Here is a 17,483-nt window from a genome sequence, read left to right on the forward strand (position 1 = left end):
AAAACTGAAATTGAATCCGTGATTGTATGTGTCGTGATTTTCCGATAGTGTAGCTTTTTACGGAATCGGAATCGGAGGTCCGGAAGTCCTCCAACGGCGGAAAATGCGGAGAATTAGGCATTCTGCCTTGTGTTAGCGCAGGAACTGCTGTTTTGTCTGCGTTAACCGGTTAACCCAGGGTGTTAACCGGTTAACACTGTTATGAATTGTGAAATTGGTGCTGTTTTGCCTGCGTTAACCGGTTAACCCAGGGCGTTAACCGGTTAACACTGTTAAGTTTTGGGCAGTGAGCGTGTTTTGCCTGCGTTAACCGGTTAACCCAGGGCGTTAACCGGTTAACACTGTTGCAGAGTGGAAAAATTGGCTTTTTAATGTTGTGTACATAATTGAGAGTTGGCCTATGTTGGCGTATGATGTAATAGGGATTATTTCCCGCTGTTTTGAGCAGTATAGGTATTAGTAGAGCGTGCTAATACTGCGTTTAATTGATTTACATGATAATGATGTGTTGATACATGTGTTGATGATGTATGATGGTATGCATAATGATGTGAATGTATGTATTATGCATGTATGTGTGAATGGACTGTTGTATGGCTTAGAGTGTGAGCATATGTCCGTTGTGAATTGTTGTTGATGCTGCATTGCTAGATGATTAGCGTGCATAGCATAGCCTGTGGGGCTGTAGCTAATTCCCATGGTGAGGAATTAGTGAGTGAATTATTGTGGAATTGTTGTTGATGTTTGCATGCTAGATGATTAGTGTGCATAGTCTAGCCTTCGGGGCTGTAGCTGATTCCCATGGTGAGGAATTAGTGAGTGAGTCACTAGGTCTCAAATGAGTGGGACTAGTGAGCTTAGTAGCCGTATCTGGAGGGATCGGTGAGCTTGAACTATATGTTCAAGAATAGTCGGTACCGCATGTGTGGAGTCTCATTGCATAATGTATGTATGGCGTATAATATGAATGGATGTATTCCAATATTATACGTGTGTTTGAGTTGTTGTGGAGTATGATTTGAGATCATACTTGTGCTTTATGTTGATGTTGAGCTGATGTGCTGTTACTGATTGTATGTTGCGATTAGGGTGATTAATGTGTTAAATTGCTTAACATGACATTATGTTCTATAATACTTATTATATTGATTGAGGAACTCACCCTTACAACTATTTTTCAGGTAACGAGAAATGAGTTGAGTAGAAGCGAATGCTTGGAGTCTAGTGTAGTCTCCTTAGTGGGTCGTGCTCTGATAGGTGTAACATCGGGATGGGATGTTTTATGTTGTTGAATAATTTACATGTGAATGTTACATGTCTTACATGATTGAGGAGATCTCTATCTGCTGCGTTTTATGCAAATGTTTATGTTTTGAATAAATACGAGAGCATGACCGTCATATTGTTGAATATTGTGTGTGACACCCTTGAAAGGCATGATTACTCTGATTGTTATATGCTTATTATTTTTAATTAAATATTTGGGGTATTTTAGAAGGGTGTTACATCAGTCACTCTCCAAACCCTAATTGGATGGCGAGTCCCCTTTGAAGATGCATCAAGATTCATTTGGTCACTTAAGAACCCTAACCCTAGCTCTTGACCTTCATTGGCTTGTACAAGTCATGGTTCACCATGGATCTTGACGATGTCATTGAGGACCCCTAAAATCCAAATCTTGTTCATGCCCCAAACCTTTGAAACATCTCAATATATCCCTTGCATCACCAAACCCTAATTTCTCTTACCATGGTTCTTGATGAAACTTGTGGTTCAAGAAACCCTAATTTGGGCATCCTTTGATCATTGACCTTACTTTATTTTGATCCCCCTATCATACCACTACTAGTTAAACATCAATTCATGTCAATTACAACCAAAATTCACCATTCAAACACTCATTCAATTCATGTTACAAGTACTTGGTTTGCTCATGGATTTTGAACTTTCAACGCATTTGATTCACCCATGAACTTGACCTAACATCACTCCACAAAGTCCCAAGCCTCATTTTATATCATGATATGATCATATGAGCTTCAAGAATTCATAGTTTCACCACAAGAAATCTCAAAGTCACATTTTTAGGTCATGTTGGTTGGTCACATTTTGGCAAGAATGGCCTATGGCAAGTTCCAAAGTCCATAACTTTCTTACCTTACAAGTTTTTTAAGTTCCACTACGAGAAAAATGTCCTAATTGAGTCCCTCTCCAACTTTGTTTCAATGTCAAAGATCTAATTCATTGAGCAAGGAACTTAATTTTTGCATTGGCGAAGCTGGTCCAACATGCCTACCATGCCCTAAAACATGACCAAGACCACCACTTTACCACATTGCCATTTCCAAATCACAACTCTTTTTGACCTGATTATTTTTTCATTTAATGAAGGACAAGGTAAGGAACATTTTGCACACATTTTATGCAAAGTGCACGAGCCAATTTCATTTGGCCTTGGTTCAAAGTTGTTGACTTACCATGATGCACAAACCAAACATACCTCAACCAGAATTTTCAATTTGATCCACCAAGCCCCCAAATCAATTTGTTTTGATTTCCATTTGACCTCTAACACGTTGTATATCATAGTGTGACATGGTTGGAAGTCAACTTGGATGAAAAAATTTCACAAATGAAGGAACCTGATGCCATGCGAAAAGTAACAAATTTTCCAAAATGGCAAAAGACAAAAGCCACCATAACTATGATTCAAGCCTATTGGTCTCTACTTTTTTATGATAGAATGAAAACAGATTGAGTGGAAGGGCAAACCAAGTGTGAACATAGCCACACTTGTCCAATAAGTTTCAACCTTGAGCATGCTTCGAGCCATCACACTTTTCTGACCAAATCACTTCATTCTCCCCCCAAAACCATTCCATCACCTTCCCTAAAAAATAGGGGAAGGTGTCTCACTCAAGAACCAATCTTCAAAATCCAAATATACCTTGCTGCAAACTCGAGTTGAACCATTGAAAACAAAGATTCAAATTTTGAGATTCAAAGCATTTCAGTTTTAGATAACCACCTAGAATCCATCCTTGAACATCCTTGAAACTTTCCCAAGTCCTAAGTTACCTTCCTAACACCTCACCTGAGCTGCACCAAATCATCAGAACACCACTCTGAAACCGATTCCGGTCAGGTAGTTCCACTCGCTCCCTTCACTCAAACAAGTTACCATTCAACTCAAAATCACTCATTGATCATTAACCCCATGTTTTAAGTGTTGATTAACCATTATCCATCCTTCAATTTTTAATTTAGGTTAACTTGTTCTTTTAAGTTTTGGAAAAATACTCCAAACTCAGAGTCAATCAATGACTTATGAGTGTGGAGGTTGATTCATTTATGTTTAAAAAAGATGATTCAGTGTTTAGATCCAGTGAAAAACTCACATATTTGGAGTTTGATTTTAAGTTGTCTCAGGGAAGAAGATGAAGTTGAACGCGCGTTTTCAAATTTAAATATATTTGTTGGCTTATTCCTTTTTGGTCAGCTAGCGCGTGCATCCCTTTTATCATTTGTTTTTAATATTTATTATGTGGAAGCACTCTCTGATCACAAGTGGGTGCTTGGTCTAGTGGGAGAGGGGTTGATCCCCCATGACCCCAAGGTTAAGGGTTCAACCCCTAACGCATGCATTCTGTCTTGTTTTTATTTCTTTCACTTTTATTTAATTTATTTTTCACCTTATTTATTTCCAAATTCATTTTATTTTTTATCTCACTTATTTTTATTATTCTGAAAATATTTCCAACAGGGATCCTTGTTATTTTTATCTCTTCTATTTATTTATGCTTTGTTTCATGTAATTTGAACAATGTTTCATGGACTTATGAGGTCTTGAACCTAGTGCCTTGTCCATATTATACACTAACCCTTACTATTTTGATCATATTGTACATTGATCTTTATAACTTGCCTAACTTAATCACTTAATCAAAACATTAACTTTTAACCCTTGAGTTGGTATAGTCTTCCTTTTGTCAAGCTATTGATAGATGGACTTGGGGTTTGCATAGATTTCATTGTTACAAACCTATTGCGAGTTTATCATTAATCATCTTCAATACTTTACATCAATGATAAGTTATCCCCTGATGCGTCATATTTTGAATCTTTTGACCTAAGGATAGATAATCCTCAAATGTTGGACTTGCACATAATACTAACCCTACTTAAACTTTACTAACCTTGGTTGATACTAACCATTGTTATTGTTATTATCTTTGTTTACCTTGATATTTACTTTTATGTCATTGCTTTTCAACTTACATTCAAGTACTCATCGTCATCATACCCATTGTATAAACTCATCATGCATGTTAATTATTGTCATTTATCTGTATTGTCATCATACATTAAAAACAACAAAACCATGATAAAATGATGATACAAAAAAGATTCATTCTTATTAATCAACTTGGACTTAGAGGATCTCATTTTAGGACCTTTGCTTGGAGGACCTTTTATTTACCTTTATGATACTTGGTTTCAACTTTGGATTCATCTGTAACTTACATACCGATTGTAAGAATAACATCATGGCATCATCCTAGGGGGACATGTTTGTAAGACCATTATCCTTTGTTTAGCTTAGGTCACTTTTGCACACACAAGGCTTTCTCTTGGACTACCTTACAATGAGATCCTTCTATTTTCTTGTCGGTTACTTTGTATATCCATCACATCACCCAATTTCATAATCAAATAAATAAACCCTTGATTCAACATCAAATGGAATTTTCACAATCAAATTCAAAATACTTAAAACTACGATTAGTATTGTGCGCCACGATCGTTAAATGGTGGAGAATGAGTAAGAATTGAACATTCCTACTTTTGCTCTGATTATTTTGGACGCAAGTCGCTTGACTTGTTGTCTAGAATTTTCACCTCCGCCCATAGACTTTAGTGCAATCTAATCACAAATATTCTTTTCATAAACCCTTATTCAAGGTAAAAACATTACAACCCATCAAACCTTTTTTTTTGCGTGCCTTAGGGCATCACTCTGAAAAACTCTTTTCTCAAAGATAAAATCAATCAACACACAAACATTTTCTACTTCAAACTACGGAACTCTGATTCCTCATCACCCAATGAGTGATACGTAGGCACAAGGGCCACAATCCTTGGCAATCACAATAACAAAAAATCCAGAGTCCCATCACTCATTTTACACTCTTTTGAAAATAAATGAGAATAAACAAGATAAATACTCGCATACACAGACGACCCAAATGGTTCCCATGGAGTACCATGGATGTGATGAATGCTATTATCTTCCCCATGCGTAACCGACTTCCGAACCTAAGTCTCGGTTGCGAGACCGATTCTTTATCCTTGCACTTCCTGTGTGCACCTTTTTCTCTTTGAGGGTTTTATCGACTATCCCCCCCTCTCCCATAGAGGTAATCTAAATAAAATTTGGTGGCGACTCTTCTGATTTTGCCTTCCTTGGCATTTCTTTAGTTCAAGTCCCTAATTCCTTGCTCCGAAAACCCTAGTAGCGACAACTGGTATGACCCATCTTCTAGAGGAACTAAAATAGATTTTTAAAAATAACATTATTGAGGTTCAAATGGATAGAAAGTACAAAGAGTATGACCCTTCCATAATGGCACATAAAGTTATAAATTTTTATTACGTACCTTATCCTTCAATTCAACCAAGTAAACAAGGATGATGTGTTGTAATCAAGTCTAATCCAATGGGTTATATTGAAACTGGTGGTGTAATGGAAGATGATGTTGCATACCAAGATGATGAAATTTCACTGGTTAATGGGGTAATTAAAATTGAGGAGATTACAAGTTTGGGAGATATTGTAGTTGTGGGTCAACAAATTGATGCAAATATCTTGTTGTCAACAAATCATGTGGAAGAAGAGTAAGAAGAGTCAGAGAGTCAGGAGAGTCTGAAGACAATAATATCATATCTAATAAAGACAATGAAGATTATGATGATGAATAATTGAATAATATGTATTATATAATTATACTATTGTGTAATAATACTATTGTGTAATAATACTATTGTGTAATATTTTCTTGAATTAGTATTACTCTTATTTTTATGTTTTTTTGATATATTTTAGGAAAAAATGCCACCCCGAAGTGAGGAAAAGGGTAAGGGTAAGACTCTTCGCACAAGGTTCATTATAAAAGAGAAAATTTTGACTCGAAATGTGTTATCCGATTATCCGACACGCTTAGGCGTGTTAGAATTAATTCGGAAAGAAAAGGAACACGTCCCTGTTGGATAGGTGAAGATGTATTTCAACATCTTATTGCCCGTTGAAATTCAGATACCTTTAAGCAAGTATCTCAAACAGAAGAAAAAAAATAGAGAATCTGAAGTTGGTGGCTGCAACTACGCAACTAACAGTATTAAGTGTTGTTGAATTTGCACAAAGGATGATAAATTTATTTATGTTTTACTTAAATTTTCATTTAGAAATTAGATAAAACTAATTATGTTTTACTTATGTTTTCATTTAGTTAGCGTGACGAGTTGGGTAGAACCTCACTTTTTAATGATATCCATCTAGATGCTCATATCAAGAAAAATGGGGAGTTTCTCGATGAACGCTCAAAAAATACTCAAGTAAGTGTTTCTTATATTTAGTCATTTTATTTATTTATTTTATGTACCTACCTTATTTAAATCATGATAACATCTTATTTATTTATTTTTATAGGAGGAGTATAATAAACGACTTGCACTTATTATATCAGAGCATCCTGAGTTACCTCTGTAACACCCTTCTACCCCAAACGACATATTTAAATAGATTATCAGAGTACAACATGTAGAAGAGTTTACATTTCTTACAACATAACAATTATCGCATCACAACATAAAACATATTATTTATTTTATTAAAACTTCGCAGCGGACAACAACATTAATATTATCATTCATCATATAACAATTCATAATAATGGTTCAACATTATCTCAACAAAACATCTCAACATGTTAGTCATCATAAACAACGTAAATAATAATCAATTATCTATCGAATCCCATAACCCCGGTGTCACATGACCAGAGCATTTGACTCGACTCTGTAGAATAACTCTACACTTATTCTTCAAACCTCAACAATAGCTACTCCTCTTTATCTGCACATTGCTCATCATAGATGAACATAAACACATGCAGAAGGGGTGAGAATTACATTATTAAATAATAATATAACGACAGAAATATAAACATAAATATATTTCACATATGCCAACACAGCTCATCATAATCCTCATAATCAACATATTCATGAACATCAACAAAACAACATATCAAATGCAATGCACACACCCATGCATGACTCAACACGACTCGGTATACCCATTTTGTGACCAACTACAGGATCACCACTCCCAGATTCATCACCATAGAATCCGAGTTCCCCGCAAGGAACCAAGCCTCTCAACAAGCCCGGAGTCAACAACATCATTGGAACTCAGTCCGTTCATCACTAGGCATCGGCCTTTCATGAATGCATGCACACCAAGCATGCATCATAATCAACATAGCAACAACAGCATCATATAGTCATGTTATCATCATCATTAACACATCCTATCACCAAAAGCATATCACATCATGCCACATAATCAAACACAGTATTATCACACTCTACTAATATCTATACCACTCAAAGCAACGGGAAATGATCCCTCATATACCATGCATCAGCTAAGTTACCTCGCTCAGCCTAAACAACCAAAACTGCACAACAACAGCCCCGGAAAGACCACAGTCTGCCCATACGCGTATTGCCTATGCTCATACGCGTATTACCCACGCCTGACCAAATCCATACGCGTATTGCCCATGTCCATACGCGTATGCTACGCGTATTACATTCCCATACGCGTACCAACAGAGACCAAAACACGTTCAAAACATCATCTTCCTCATCCATACGCGTATTGCCTAGTGCCATACGCGTACCAGCAATCTCATACGCGTATTGCCTAGTGCCATACGCGTATGACCAGAAACCAGATTTCCAGATCTGCAATGGCTTTTTCTGCTACGAGATCTATCCAAATTCATCCTTCCACAGTCTAAATTTCACACAAAATCACTCATATCATCTAATACAAACAGTCCCCTATTCGATTTCACAAATCCTAACATCATTGCATATAATTTCTACGAATTCCTTCGATTAAAATCCCAATTTCGTTCATCCAATATTTCACCATTTTCAGCATATTATTGTTTAATAAGGTTCAGACCCCTTACCTCTTTGGATTGAAGGAAGCTCTGAGCAATCTTTGGCCTTTTCCTCTTCCTTCTCTTTCTCTTCAGCGTTTCTCCCCCCTTTCTCTGACTCTGAGGCAAAACACGTGAAACAACCTGAGTCCTCACTTTGGCCTCTTTTATCCAATTTCCACTTTTACCCTTCCACTCTTCATATTCCATTTATTTTATTTATTTAATTATTATTAAAATAAATAACATCTATAATAATAATAAAAATAATCCAATAATTCAACTTTATTTAATTAAATTAATAAAATAATATTAACTTAATTAAATAATTCTCTTATTTTAATCGGGGTGTTACAACTCTCCCCCACTAAAAGAGTTTTCGTCCTCGAAAACATACCTCAAGCAAATAGAGCCGGATACGACTCCTTCATCTGATCTTCACGCTCCCAAGTCAAGCTCTCACCAGCTGGACCTCCCCAAACAACTTTCACTAGAGCAATCTTCTTACCTCTCAGGGTCTTCTCTTCTCGGTCATCTATCCGAATTGGCAACACCTCAACGGTCAAATTATCCCTCACCTGGATATCATCCAACTGAACAACATGCGAAGGATCCGCAATATATTTTCTCAACTGAGATACATGAAACACATCATGCAGATTAGAAAGCGACGGCGGTAAAGCTATCCGATACGCCACTTCCCCAACCCTCTTCAAAATCTGATACGGACCCACAAACCTCGGAGTAAGCTTTTTAGACTTTAAAGCTCTACCCACACCTGTCGTCGGAGTAACTCTCAAGAACACATGATCTCCCTCTTGGAACTCAAGTGCCTTTCTCCTGTTATCATGATAACTCTTCTGACGACTCTGAGAAATCTTCATTTTCTCCTGAATCATCTTAACCCTTTCAGTCGTCTGCTGCACAATCTCAGGTCCGAGTACAACACTCTCACCTGATTCATACCAACACAATGGAGTTCTACACCTCCTACCATACAATGCTTCATATGGAGCCATACCGATACTAGCATGAAAACTATTATTATAAGTAAACTCCACCAACGGCAAATAACTATCCCAAGAACCACTCTGCTCCAACACACAAGCTCTCAACAAATCCTTCAAGGATTGGATAGTTCTTTCAGTCTGACCATCAGTCTGAGGATGATAAGCTGAACTCAACCTCAACTTAGTTCCCAACGCTTTCTGCAAACTTTCCCAAAATCTAGAAGTAAATCTGGGATCTCTATCAGACACAATACTGGATGGAATACCATGCAGCCTCACTATCTCCTCAATATACAACTCTGCCAACTTCTCTAAAGAGTGATTAATCTTCATCGGCAAGAAATGCGCCGACTTAGTCAATCGATCCACAATCACCCAAATAGAATCATTACCTTTCGTCGTCCTCGGCAATCCCGTCACAAAATTCATGGAAATGCTATCCCACTTCCATTCAGGAATCTTCAAAGGTTGCATCATACCTGCCGGTTTCTGATGTTCGATCTTTGACTTCTGACAAGTCAAACAGGCATACACAAACTTAGCAACATCTCTTTTCATACCAGCCCACCAAAACAACTTCTTCAAATCTTGATACATTTTAGTTGCACCTGGATGGATACTCAATCCACTCCTATGGCCCTCTTCAAGAATACTCTTTTTCAATTCAGACACCTCAGGAACACAAACTCTACCTTTAAATCGCAAGATGCCATTCTCATCAATCTCAAAATTACCACCATTACCCTGGTTAACCATAGTAATATGATCAACTAGAGCGACGTCAACTTGCTGACCATTCCGAATATCTTCCAGAATTCCACTAGTCAACTTCAGCATACCCAACTTTACACTATCAGCGGAAACTTCACAACCCAAACTCATATCACGGAACTGTTCAATTAACTCAAGCTCCCGAACCATCATCATAGACATATGTAGAGACTTTCTACTCAGCGCATCTGCAACTACATTAGCCTTACCGGGATGATAACTCAATTCAAAGTCAAAATCCTTCAGTAATTCTAACCACCTTCTCTGCCTCATATTTAACTCTTTCTGATCAAACAGATACTTCAGACTCTTGTGATCACTGAACACTTCGAATCTGGAACCATACAGATAATGCCTCCACATTTTCAACACAAATACAACAGCTGCAAGTTCTAGATCATGCGTAGGATAATTCCTCTCATGAACTTTCAACTGTCTAGAAGCATAAGCTACAACTTTACTATTCTGCATCAAAACACCACCAAGACCCATCAAAGAAGCATCACAATAAACAACGAAGGACTCACCAGGATTAGGCAAGATCAACACTGGAGCACTGGTCAACCGCCTCTTCAACTCAACAAAACTCGCTTCACAAGCTGCATCCCACACATACACTTGACCCTTCTTAGTCAACTGCGTCAACGGCAATGCCAACTTAGAGAAGCCCTCAATAAATCTGCGATAATAACCAGCTAACCCCAGAAAACTGCGTATCTCAGTAGCAGACTTCGGAGTCTCCCACTGTAATACAGCATCAACTTTAGCAGGATCAACAGAAATCCCACCACTCGAAATCACATGGCCAAGGAAACTCACTTCCTTCAACCAGAACTCACATTTAGATAACTTTGCATATAATTTCTTTTCTCTTAACACCTGCAAAACAATTCTCAGATGTCCTGCATGCTCTTCTTCAGTCTTAGAATATATCAATATATCATCTATGAACACCACAACAAAATTATCAAGGTACGGATGAAATATACGATTCATATATTCCATAAACACACCTGGAGCATTAGACACACCGAACGGCATCACAGTGTATTCATAATGACCATACCTCGTACGGAAAGCAGTCTTCGCAATATCATCTGACTTCACTCGGATCTGATGATAACCCGACCGCAAATCAATCTTACTGAAAACATGAGCTCCAACCAACTGGTCCATCAAATCATCAATCCTCGGCAATGGATACCGATTCTTGATAGTCACCTTATTCAACTGCCGATAATCGACACACAACCTCATCGTACCTTCTTTCTTCTTCACTAACAATACTGGTGCACCCCAAGGAGAAACACTTGGACGCACAAACTTCTTCTCAAGCAATTCTTCAAGTTGCTTCTTCAATTCAACTAATTCAGTTGCTGACATTCTATAAGGAGACATCGACACTGGACTCGTACCTGGTACTAAGTCAATGGCAAATTCGACTTCACGTTCTGGAGGTAATTCACTTACATCCTCCGGAAACACATCCTGAAATTCACAGACAACAGGCAAATCCACACTCACCACTTTCTTATTCGCTTGCAGAGACGCAAATAAAGCGAATATCTGAGCTTCATCTTTCACAAATTCCCCCACCTGCCTAGCAGATAGAAATCTTGCCTTATCATTCTCACCAACTTCAGAAAACCGCACCGTCTTACTATAGCAGTTGATAAACACGCCATAGAATTCTAGCCAATTCATTCCCAGAATAATATCAATTTGGTGCAAGGGTAAGCACACCAAATCAACTACGAACTCTCTCTCAAAGATCGTCAAACGACAACCTCGACAGACAACAGAAGTCTTCACAGAACCATTAGCAGGAGTATCTATCACCATACTTCCGCCTAGGGACGACATAATCACACCAATCCTGGTCGCACACTCATACGAAATAAACGAATGAGTAGCACCAGTGTCAACAATAGCAAGCAATTCAACATTATTAATCAAGCAAGTACCTTTAATCAGATTATCTTCTTTAGGAGCTTCAGCCCCACTCAGAGCAAACACCCTACCAGTAGTATGAGCTGCAGTAGCCGCCTTCTTCGGTTTCGAGCACTGCGAACTGATATGGCCTTTCTCGCCACAATTAAAACATGTCGGACCAGCATCCTTACATTCTGTAACTCTATGACCAGCCTGACCGCATCGGAAACATCTCAGCACTTTCTTGGTACAGCTATCAGTACGGTGGCCTGGCTCGCCACACTTGAAACATTTACCAGCTACGGGAGATCCTCCCCTACTTGGCTTCTTCGCATCTACCACTTTCTGCTTACCTTTACCATTCGGAGATGCATAAGGACTACCACGATCCTTATTCTTCTTCTCACTAAGACTCTTGTAGTGAGCAGTCCTAGCCTTGCTATCTTCATCAAATATCCTGCACTTGTTAACCAGTGTAGGAAACCTACGAATCTCCTGGTAACCAATGCCTTGTTTGATCTCGGGACGCAACCCGTTCTCAAACTTGACACACTTGGATTCCTCAGCATCAGCATTATTATAATGAGGACAATACTGTACCAGCTCCTCAAACTTCGAAGCGTAATCAGCAACAGACATGTTACCCTGCTTCAGTTCTAGAAATTCCATCTCCTTCTTACATCGCACATCAGCAGGAAAATATTTCTCCAGAAAGGCCGTCTTGAACCTTTCCCAAGTCATCTCAGCACCTGGTACTTCAATCCTCTAGCGAGTGTTATCCCACCAGTTTTCAGCCTCTTCAGATAACATATGCGTACCAAACTGCACCTTCTGTGCTTCAGTACACGTCATCACCCGGAAAATCTTCTCAATTTCCTTCAGCCAAATCTGAGCACCATCTGGATCATAGCGCCCCTTGAATGTAGGAGGGTTATTCTTCAGAAACCTTCCCAAATTCCTAAACTCGTCGACCGGCGGATTCTGCCGCGCCTGCATAGCCTGCGCCATAGCAGCCAAAGCCTCAGCAATCGTACGGTCATTTTCTCCAGCCATACTCTGCACGACACAACTACAACCGTTAAATATCAACAGTGTCATTTACACTAATCGACCAACAGGGAAAACATCACATTATGACTCGACTGGACTGACCATGCTCTGATACCACTAATGTAACACCCTTCTACCCCAAACGACATATTTAAATAGATTATCAGAGTACAACATGTAGAAGAGTTTACATTTCTTACAACATAACAATTATCGCATCACAACATAAAACATATTATTTATTTTATTAAAACTTCGCAGCGGACAACAACATTAATATTATCATTCATCATATAACAATTCATAATAATGGTTCAACATTATCTCAACAAAACATCTCAACATGTTAGTCATCATAAACAACGTAAATAATAATCAATTATCTATCGAATCCCATAACCCCGGTGTCACATGACCAGAGCATTTGACTCGACTCTGTAGAATAACTCTACACTTATTCTTCAAACCTCAACAATAGCTACTCCTCTTTATCTGCACATTGCTCATCATAGATGAACATAAACACATGCAGAAGGGGTGAGAATTACATTATTAAATAATAATATAACGACAGAAATATAAACATAAATATATTTCACATATGCCAACACAGCTCATCATAATCCTCATAATCAACATATTCATGAACATCAACAAAACAACATATCAAATGCAATGCACACACCCATGCATGACTCAACACGACTCGGTATACCCATTTTGTGACCAACTACAGGATCACCACTCCCAGATTCATCACCATAGAATCCGAGTTCCCCGCAAGGAACCAAGCCTCTCAACAAGCCCGGAGTCAACAACATCATTGGAACTCAGTCCGTTCATCACTAGGCATCGGCCTTTCATGAATGCATGCACACCAAGCATGCATCATAATCAACATAGCAACAACAGCATCATATAGTCATGTTATCATCATCATTAACACATCCTATCACCAAAAGCATATCACATCATGCCACATAATCAAACACAGTATTATCACACTCTACTAATATCTATACCACTCAAAGCAACGGGAAATGATCCCTCATATACCATGCATCAGCTAAGTTACCTCGCTCAGCCTAAACAACCAAAACTGCACAATAACAGCCCCGGAAAGACCACAGTCTGCCCATACGCGTATTGCCTATGCTCATACGCGTATTACCCACGCCTGACCAAATCCATACGCGTATTGCCCATGTCCATACGCGTATGCTACGCGTATTACATTCCCATACGCGTACCAACAGAGACCAAAACACGTTCAAAACATCATCTTCCTCATCCATACGCGTATTGCCTAGTGCCATACGCGTACCAGCAATCTCATACGCGTATTGCCTAGTGCCATACGCGTATGACCAGAAACCAGATTTCCAGATCTGCAATGGCTTTTTCTGCTACGAGATCTATCCAAATTCATCCTTCCACAGTCTAAATTTCACACAAAATCACTCATATCATCTAATACAAACAGTCCCCTATTCGATTTCACAAATCCTAACATCATTGCATATAATTTCTACGAATTCCTTCGATTAAAATCCCAATTTCGTTCATCCAATATTTCACCATTTTCAGCATATTATTGTTTAATAAGGTTCAGACCCCTTACCTCTTTGGATTGAAGGAAACTCTGAGCAATCTTTGGCCTTTTCCTCTTCCTTCTCTTTCTCTTCAGCGTTTCTCCCCCCTTTCTCTGACTCTGAGGCAAAACACGTGAAACAACCTGAGTCCTCACTTTGGCCTCTTTTATCCAATTTCCACTTTTACCCTTCCACTCTTCATATTCCATTTATTTTATTTATTTAATTATTATTAAAATAAATAACATCTATAATAATAATAAAAATAATCCAATAATTCAACTTTATTTAATTAAATTAATAAAATAATATTAACTTAATTAAATAATTCTCTTATTTTAATCGGGGTGTTACAACCTCCATTGCCATCGGGATATCCTACTGATTCTTATCTGGGTTTTTAGACTTGGTATGATGTTGCTCCCGAAAAGAGAAAATGGAAGAGTGTTTGGTGCTGAAGTGAATGCCAAAATAATCAAACGGCGTGATATGAGTTTCAGAATGAGAGTTGCTCATGGAAAAAGAACATCATATCCACCTATATTAATTGTTGATATGCTAGAAACTGTGAGAAATTTAATGCATATCGAGGCAGCACACGAAGCAGCAATAAGAAATACAAAAATCGAAGAAATGAGGAAAAGACAAGCAGAGATGGAGGAAGAATTAAGGAGGAAAATAACAGATTATAAGGAAGCAATGTGAGTTGCAAATGAGCGTGGAGAGATTTGAACAATTTATGGTCTCACATATGAATCACGATTTCGAAGGAGGAGATGAAGAGGACGAGGAAGAAGATAATTAAATTTGTTGAAATATGAAACTTTTAATATGTATTTTTAAATTTTATTTTTATTTCATCTTTAATCATGAATTATTTTTATTTTGGTGGATATGGATATAATTTATTTTTATTTTACTTTTCATTATAATCTATATTTTTTTCTAATTTTATTTTAAAATTTTTAAAAATATTTATTTATTTATCATAATTGTATTATAGTTATAACTAGGAAAATACCCGTCCTATCGGATGGGTTTATTATATATCTTATATATAATTTTTATATTAATTATTAGTAAAATATAAAAAATATTATAATTAATTGATTATAAAAAAGTAACATAATATATATTTGAGATAATCAAAATTATGTATATAAATAATATAAGATTTATTTTTATAATAAATCAAATATATTTTATGTATTTGAATAAAATGATTATAGTTAATATGTTTGGTCCTTTCATTAAAATATCAAAATAAAATTTTAAAATATAAAGGGGATTTAACATCTTAATTCAAATATTTATTTAGTATTTTTTATGTGTTAATAAAAAATTTGCTCCATTTTTTATATTTATTAAAGATATATATCTTTGGTATGATTTATATAAATCTTATTAAAAAAATTTAATCCTGGTTTGTTATATATTTGTCAAGCACAAATATTTGTGCCTACTTTTTTATATATGGGTGATGAATAGTTGTCTATAGTATGATCAGTCATGTGTATTTAGTCTTTTTTTTTTTTGACTGATCACAAATTTTTGTTTAGTATTTTTTTTTAGTTTAGCGGTTATAAATATGTTTTATTTTTATATAGAAATATAATTAATGTAAAATGTATTACTTTCTTTTAAGCATATCAAATATACAAATGTATGATGTATGGTCGAATATTTATCTCATTTATAAATTATATGTTACAATAATTTTTTTACTGAGTTGCTTCAAAAAAAAATGTCACATAATTGAATTGTGAATAATAAATAGTAAGTAAAATATAAATTCGACAAATTTTTATTTTGTGTTTACATTTGTACGATCTAACAGTTTCTTTAATAACTTATCTCTATAAAAAAGATAATGTAAATTTTTTATAATTAGTGTATCTTATAAATAAAATTGGAAATTATAATTATTATAATAATTCACTTAAAAACATTTAAAAAAGGTAAGTTTAATTAATAGATTAGTGACATGATTTTTTTTGGTATATGAATTATTTATTTTAACAACTTTTTGAGTAATTCATTGTTGAAAAAATAATTGAAATATACGGTAAAATTTTCGTTGGTGTAATATAATTGTTCACAATATATTGTTAATGTTATTTAAAAAATAATAATTTTAGCTAATAATTTAATGATAAATTTTGTATTGTATACATTTTTGTATGTTCCAAAGATGTCTTAGTGAATTATTTTTTTAAGAAAAACAAATAAAAATTATAGTTAATGTATTATAATTATTTTTTTTCACAATAATGCTATTAAAATCAATAAATTTTAATTAAAACCTTAACTACAAATATTTATCATGTGTATAACTTAATAAATTATAAAAATATATTTTTATTTAAAATACTAAATTTAATTAATAACAAATATTTCTTATAAACCTAAAACATAAACAATATTAAAAAATAGATAAATAATATTTAAAAAATATAAATTAAATATCTTATATAGATAAATAATACATGTTAGTAATATAGATGAGAATAATTTGAAATTTATGATTGTCATCTCTTTTCTAAAGTTTTATAAGAGTCAATGAAGTGTAAAAAAATTATAATTCAAATATCATAATTGTTCCTGTTTATATTAAATTTATTTTAAAAATATAAATTTTGAGTAAGTTTTTAATCACTTAAATTTATCTTGTTTATAATTTTTATAAAAATTATAATTAAGATGTTATAAATATTCTTATTTTTATCTTTAAAAAAAAAATATGAAATTTAACCAATTGATTAATAATATTTCTTAAATTATTTAATTAAAGGGAAAAATATTTTACATATTTATGCTCCTTTAAATTCAAGATATCTCACATATTTATAGAGGGATATATATGTGCAGATAGATTAATCAATGCCAATTTTTATTAA

The sequence above is a fragment of the Lathyrus oleraceus genome, chromosome 7 (assembly GCF_024323335.1).
Source record: "Lathyrus oleraceus cultivar Zhongwan6 chromosome 7, CAAS_Psat_ZW6_1.0, whole genome shotgun sequence".
Lineage (NCBI taxonomy): Eukaryota > Viridiplantae > Streptophyta > Magnoliopsida > Fabales > Fabaceae > Lathyrus > Lathyrus oleraceus.